The sequence below is a fragment of the Lathyrus oleraceus genome, chromosome 6 (genome assembly GCF_024323335.1).
Source record: "Lathyrus oleraceus cultivar Zhongwan6 chromosome 6, CAAS_Psat_ZW6_1.0, whole genome shotgun sequence".
Lineage (NCBI taxonomy): Eukaryota > Viridiplantae > Streptophyta > Magnoliopsida > Fabales > Fabaceae > Lathyrus > Lathyrus oleraceus.
The window spans coordinates 328,912,661-328,920,462 of record NC_066584.1 but is presented as its reverse complement, the minus strand read 5'-3'; the positions used below and the strand labels follow the sequence as shown (position 1 = coordinate 328,920,462).

At 35.4% G+C, this 7,802-nt stretch overlaps 1 pseudogene; it reads left to right on the top strand.

Moving 5' to 3' along the window:
• Positions 1-240: 240 nt before the first annotated feature.
• LOC127096851 (kinesin-like protein KIN-14G) lies at positions 241-7,035 on the top strand (annotated as a pseudogene).
• Positions 7,036-7,802: the final 767 nt, after the last annotated feature.

Sequence of the window (7,802 nt, the reverse complement as noted above, 5' to 3'; positions counted from 1 at the left end):
TATATATATATATATATATGATGGTGATTGATTAACAATTTTAGACTCTCCTATAAATTAAATTACAAATTATAACTCACAGTTTCGTTTTTTTTGTGTGGTGAAATTATCATTTTTTTGTAATAAAAGAGGGAAAAAGGTCCAAGTAATTATAGATTTTGATACACAATATTTACAATTTAAATATGAAGTGTTTTAAATATAAACCACCGAGCGAGTTGGCGAAAGGCTCGGAAGCAGGTTCGGTGCAGCTCTTTCACGTCAATATTAGAAACAACAAAAACTAGAGGGAAAAAAAATAACCGAGGGAAACCGAGAGAGAAAGAAAAAAAATTCAAAAACCATTTTCTTTCTCTTCGCTTTCTCCAATTCCTCGCCTTTCTTTCTCCTTCTTTCACAGAGAAAGAAAGGCTCTCTCAGAATCCAATGTCTGCATTTTCATTACTATTTTTCTCATTCTCATGAGCATTTAGTTACAAAATAATATTTCTCTTTTCTTGCTAAGAAGAATTATCACGAACGGTGTTTCATTAATTCTTCCCAAGACTTAATCGTTTTTTAATCTTGAATTATTTTCTCATGTTCAGCATTGGATCTGAATTAATCATAAATCGGTTTGAATTTTCGTTTTTCGAAAGCGTTGATTTGTTGACGCCGAGTAATGGCGACAGAGCCAGCTTTTCCTTTCTCAATTGTATCCGTTGTTGAAGACGTTATTCAAAAACATGGAAGTAGTTTAAGCGATATCAATTTGGCTACAAGAAAAGCTCAAGAAGCTTGTAAGTATCGCATTTCTTCGTTCTTCGATTCTTTTGCGATGTTTTCATTCAATTCCGTTCTTAGTAACATAGATAGTACTTTATGTGTGTGTGGTGTTGAATTGTAGCGTCAAGAAGGAATGAAGCAGCTACGTGGCTGCGAAATACAGTTGGAAATGTTGGAGGAAAAGACATGGTGGATGAACCTTCTGAACAAGATTTCAGAATTGCATTGCGTAGTGGCATTATCCTTTGCAATGCTCTCAACAAAATTCAACCTGGAGCTGTTCCCAAGGTATATACCAGCATGGGAGTTAGAATCCCGATTTACGATTTTACCTCCCCTTTAATTTTAACTACTGTATATATGAATATTATGTAGATATATGATATTGATTCTTGTTAGTTATTGTCAATGTAGCACCTGCAATTCAGATTAATAACATGACTGGTGTTCGACACATATAGTTTCGATTTCTTCTTGTGTCTGGTATCTGTGTGTTTGTTGGTGCTTTAGATTATCGTAATCATTGGTTTGTGTAACAATCATTGTGTATGAATTGTTAGGTAGTTGAAGCCCCAAGTGACATTGATGATATTCCTGATGGGGCAGCATTATCTGTTTATCAATACTTTGAAAATGTAAGGAACTTTCTAGTAACTGTGGAGGAGATGGGGCTTCCAACATTTGAAGCTTCTGATTTGGAGGAGGTGCGCTGTTATAGCTTATGTGCGATAGAGTTCATGAAATTTTGGTACTTTGAAATCAATGCAACATTATTATCGTTATTGTGATGTAACTCTATTCTGCTTTAACATATTTTATTTCTTTTTTCAGGGAGGGCAATCCTCAAGGATAGTGAATTGTGTTTTAGCTCTTAAATCGTATAGTGAATGGGAAATGGGAGGTAAAAATGGATTGTGGAAATATGGTGGGAATCCAAAACCACCTAGCTCTGAGAAACCAGTTGTGAGGAAACGCTCAGAACCATTTACGAGGTATTTCTCAAGGGCTAAGTCAATAGGCGACAAAGATAGTTGGCTGGGTGATCACTCTTCAAACATTGATGCTGTACTGCATGATCACAGTGAAGGGGTAATTAGTTAGTGATCATTTTTGGTTTTTTTTAGACTAGCAATTTTTTGATGATCAAACCGAATCAGATGGTTGAACTAGTTGAACAGTGACCTGACAGTCTATTTGAACAATGACTCGGAAGTCTTATTGGTTCAATGTGGGATTGGGTTTTTAAAACATTTTTGTCAATGAGTGTACCATATGTTCATATCTATCTGAATAACTTTTTGAATTGATATGTGCAGAGTTCTATTCCTTCCGTGTATTCACTAGTTCGTGAAATTTTGCATGATAAGAAGCAAGAAGAAATTCCAATTGTAAGGATTATTGCTTATTATCAACTACACTGTATATATGTTGCATAGCACCTCTTGGAAGAGACTTTTTAGAATTTGCTTTTCACTAAAGAGTTAACTAATGTCTTTTGTCAGATAATGGAATCTCTGCTTAGTAAAGTCATGGAGGAGTTTGAAAGTCGCGTGCTCACCATACAACAACAAACAGTGTGTTCCAACCTCATATCAGTGAAACTGTTTAAAATAAAATTCCCCTGTGGGTGTGTTTTGCATGCATTCACATACATACACACCCAAAATTTGATCTATATGTCTTACTAAATTTCATGACAATTTTTATGATGGCAGTCTAAAACACCCCGAGAAGATAAGGAACCATCTAAAGTATTGAATTCAAATTTAAAATCTGCTGATGGTGATGAAGAGGTAAAATTTAAATTTCAAAAGAGACTTTTCAAAATAATTTGTTTCACAAATCACCATTTCTGCAAGCCAACGTGTTCATTAATTGCTTAGTATTATGGTGCAACAACTTGACTTAACTTTTTGTCTCATACATTATTTAAGATGGAAGAAAATGATGATGTAGAGCTCAAACAAAAGCAAAATGATGGCGTGAAGTACAATGGCAGTGAAGAATCAAGTAGCCAACTTTTGAAGTATCAAAACTGCCAAATCATAATTCAAAGGCAAAATGAAAACATCCAGGTAACTCGTGCACGTAAAGCAATATATGCAGTAACTCAAGTTGTATACTGCATGAGTGTGGGATGAAATGATGGTGTATAAGGACCTTACTAGAGCTAGATTAATTCCGGAATGTAAAAGATTAAGTAACGAATTTGATATTGACAATCTTCAGGAATTGAAAATGATTGTTCATCAAACAAAAGAAGGAATGCACTGTCTACATAAAAAATACATGGAGGATTTTGTCTATCTAGCTAGGCATCTGAATAACATAGATTCTGCTGCTTCAGGATATCAGAAAGTTCTAGAAGAAAACCGCAAGTTATACAATCAGATGCAGGACTTGAAAGGTGAAACTCAATTTATTATTAATGTCTGATAATTACTTTCCTTCTCAGTTTTCTGAATGAGACTAAATAGTAAAATTTTTTTTACATGTTTGTAGGTAATATCAGGGTGTACTGTAGAGTTCGCCCCTTAGAAGGGCAACCAAACAATTGTGGCATTGTCGGTAATGTAGAAGAAGAAAGTATTTCACTCATAATGCCTTCTAAGAATGGAAAAGGGGTGAAGAAGATATTTACTTTTAACAAAGTGTTTGGTCCTTCTGCAACTCAAGGTAGGTTCTGTTGTCCTTTTAATCCAAAGGTTACTTTGTGTTGCCAAATATTCTACATAGAGACTAAAATGACCCACAATTTACTATGTTATAGATGTTTTTGCCATTCTTAAGTCTATGCATAAGAACATATATAATTCCAGTGGAGTTTGACGCTTACACTTCTCTCATGTTATAGATGTTTTTACATGCAGGGAAGGTTTTCTCAGATACACAACCTCTGATTCGTTCAGTTTTGGATGGATTCAATGTTTGTATATTTGCCTATGGGCAGACAGGCTCAGGAAAAACACACACAATGGTAAGACTAAGAGAATCAGACAATAATGCTGCCCCCTCCCTGTTTTCACTTTCTAAATTGTACGAATTGTTATAACTCCTTTAGTGCATCTTATTTGTTGATGTAGTCTGGACCAGACAATATTACCGAGGAAACAGTTGGTGTCAACTACCGCGCTTTGAGGGATCTTTTCAATCTTTCAGAACAACGGAAAGACACAATTCATTATGATATCTCTGTCCAAATGCTTGAGATATACAATGAGCAAGTGAGAGACCTGCTAATGACCGATGCTTCTAACAAAAGATATCCTTTTTGTTAATTTATTAACACTACTAACTAATTTTTTTAAATTAATGATTCTCTAGCTACTGTCTGTGATCCATTAACACTTGCATACATTAGAAATTCGCAACAGCTCCCATAATGGTATTAATGTGCCAGACGCAAGCCTTGTTCCTGTTGCATCCATAGCCGATGTCTTAAATTTGATGAACTTGGGACAAAAGAATCGGGCAGTTGGTGCTACTGCGATGAACACTCGGAGTAGTCGTTCTCATAGGTGTGTGCAGATCAAGTTCATCTCTTAAATTCTTCAACTTACAGCACTAATTTGTTTTCTTAATCAAGCTAAGCAGTGAGGCTTTTCTAGCTGTACCAAAACAAATCAAAAGAAAAATAGTCTCAGTTAACTCTTCGAAATCTTAACAGTCTAACAACTATACAGATATTGATATTTGTTGTGATGTTTGGTGAAATGCGATTGATCCTTTGTGCATGTTCATTAAGCTCAAATTTTAAACCTTGTACTTTTTCCCTTGTTATGTATATCATTTAATAGATAAACTAGTATCTCAATGCGCTAGACTATGACATATTTTGGTATCTTGTTTATCATGTACGTTTCCCCATAATATTGATTAATCGGTACTAGCTTGTGATGTGCTAATTGCAGCTGCTTGACAGTTCATGTTCAAGGAAGAGAGCTTAGATCAGGAAATAGTCTACGTGGATGTATCCACCTAGTTGATTTGGCAGGAAGTGAGAGGGTTGATAAATCTGAGGTCATAGGAGATAGGCTAAAGGAGGCTCAACATATTAACAAGTCTCTTTCCGCTTTAGGAGATGTAATTGCTTCCCTTGCCCAAAAGCAATCACACGTTCCTTACCGAAACAGTAAACTTACTCAGTTGCTTCAGGACTCTCTTGGTATGTTCGTATCCTTTCTTTTGGTATTGTTTCTTATGTTACCTATTATGTAACTGAATTCTGTCTATGTATTTGCATATACTTATCAGGAGGCCAAGCAAAGACACTCATGTTTGTTCATATTAGCCCGGAGCCTGAAGCTCTTGGAGAAACTATTAGTACACTTAAGTTTGCTGAAAGGGTCTCCACTGTAGAACTAGGTGCCGCACGAGTTAATAAAGATAGCAGCGAAGTGAAGGTGCTGAAAGAACAGGTTCTTTCTTCTTACCTTCTTTTTTCTGAATTCAATCGCGAGTCTCTATACCTTCAAATTGTTCACTTTCGCCATTGATTGTTTCTACCGTCTTCTTTGCCAGATTGCTAGTCTAAAGGCAACATTAGCAAGGATGAAGGATGGGGGAAAGTTGGAAAACTTTAAACAGCCTGCAAATAGCATCACCGACATGACAAGGTCAACATCTCAATTGCCTTTTGTTGTACCAACTAATTGGACTTCTGGAGGTCCTAAGTTACCAATAAATGATTCCAATAGCATTGAGGTAACATAATTAAACATGACTTTAAAAAATTCATTTATTGAAGATTTGGTTTAGCTAACTTTTAAAGAGAAAATATGTATTTTCTTTTCTTTCAAAAAATTGTCCTCAATAATATGATTACAAGTTGATTTAAACATATCTAAAATTTGAAATTCACTACTACTAATGCTAAATATCTTAGAAGTATAATATACAATAGAATGATCTCTTAATACATAGTTTCTAATCTCCAACAGCTCACATGTCAATAGTAACACATATTCATAAAAATGATTTGGTTCTGTAGGACCCTAAAATGGCTGCATCCAAGCTGAAAAGACTAAGCCTTGATCCTGAACACATATATAGGAATTTACCTACACGGCCACATTCACATGCTGGGGTAAATGTAAATGAGGATGACAGGGAATCAGTTTCTTGTAGAAGTATGAATACGGATGATGATAGCCTCACGGGACAGTCAGAAATAGAAAGCAAGCATTCTCCATTGTTAAGTCCCTCATATCTTTTAGACCCTTCAAAAATATGTATGGAGGTGGCCACCACACCCACAAATGACTTTGATGAGCTTGAGTTAGCAACTAGTGAATGTTCAGAATCAGACATGAGTTGGCAAGCTCATTCATCCAAAACAACTGCCATTTCCAGTGTGTTAGTGTCTAGACCGAAGAAATCAGTTCATCGCAAACAAACAAAGAACTTAGAAACCAGGTATTATTTGCTGCATTTCGTGCTGCGTGTGTTCTTTTCAAGGATCATATTATTAGCAGTGTGTTCTTTTCAAGGATCATATTATTAGCATTGAATTCATATACACAATCAGTGTAAAGTTTTTTTTGTACTCTCAATTAATCGTAATCGCCATATCATTAAAAAGGCTTGACTTTAAATCATAACTACTTCTAAAGTCACACTTATAAGTGATTGTGATTTATAAACAGTTTTTAGTTTGACATTGTATTAAAACTAAATTCATTATTATAAATTATTAACTAACTAACTAACTTGTATTTTATTTCATATAACTTTTCAATGTGAATAAGGAGTATGCTCCCGTCGTTCATTCCATCATCGCCAAGGAAACCACCTACGTTAAAGCATTCAAGTTCAATTGCTTCTAAAAGAAGAAATGGAAATGACAAGTGAGATAGCTGCTCCAAGGCCTGGGATAAGCTTCCTATTTTATTTCTCCGCTGCCTTAACAATTTTTGTATATATCTAAAATTTAGATGTAAAGAGAAATGGTAGGGGTTTTAATTTTTCATCATTAGAGGGGCAGTGAAATAGTGGCCTGTTTTATAGTGTCATCATGATATGCCATCCCATATCAATCTGTTTATAGGGACATAATTGTTGTACAAAAGGAGAAAAGGAAAATCCAACTTTATAGTTTTTAGTGTCATGTCCTGTGCTGCACTAGAACAAGAAAAGTGAAGGGGAGGAATGTAAAAGTTAGTCTTCAGAAAGTAAAGAAGGACAGAGAGAGTTTTATAGTGCTGTTTTTATGCTTCCGATGTATTTATTGACTCTTCGGTCTATGTGGAGTTATATGAAAAAAAATGTGAATAGTGTTGGAAATCTACGTGGAGAATTTCTATTAATCTTGACGAATAAGATTGTCATCACTTACACAATGATAATGAAAAGAACAATTGAGAAAGAAAAGAAAGAACGATGGAAAAAAATAATATTTTCTGCAGAGTTTCTCTCTATCCACAACCTGTGGAAAACTTCTTCATTCATTTTGCAACTGCAAAATTCTGTGAATACAATGTTATTATTGGAATGATAGGCCTGACCTTTCTATTGATTTTCAATGATATATATACAATCAGTTTTTCTCTCTGTCTGTTTGCTATACAATCAAGACTATTTAATAACAATAATATTCTAATAATAACAATGATATCCTAATAATAACAATGATATTCTAATACACCCCCGTAGTCGAAACGGGAGGCTGACGAATGTTGAGACTATCACGAAAATCATCAAAGAGTTGCAACGGAAGTCCTTTGGTGAAGATGTCAGCGATTTGGTAACGTGAAGGGACATGTAAGACCCGTACTTGGCCGCGGGCGACTTTTTCACGCACAAAATGTATATCCATCTCGATGTGTTCGGTACGCTGATGTTGAACTGGAGATAGACAACACTCACATTGTCACAATAGACTATAATGGCTGTTGTGACTGGGCAATGTAGTTCCAACAGTAAGTTTCTAATCCAACAAGATTCAGATACTACATTGGCGACTCCACGGTACTCGGCTTCGACACTGGACCGAGAGAGGGTGTGCTGGCGTTTGGCAGACCATGATATTAAATTGTCAC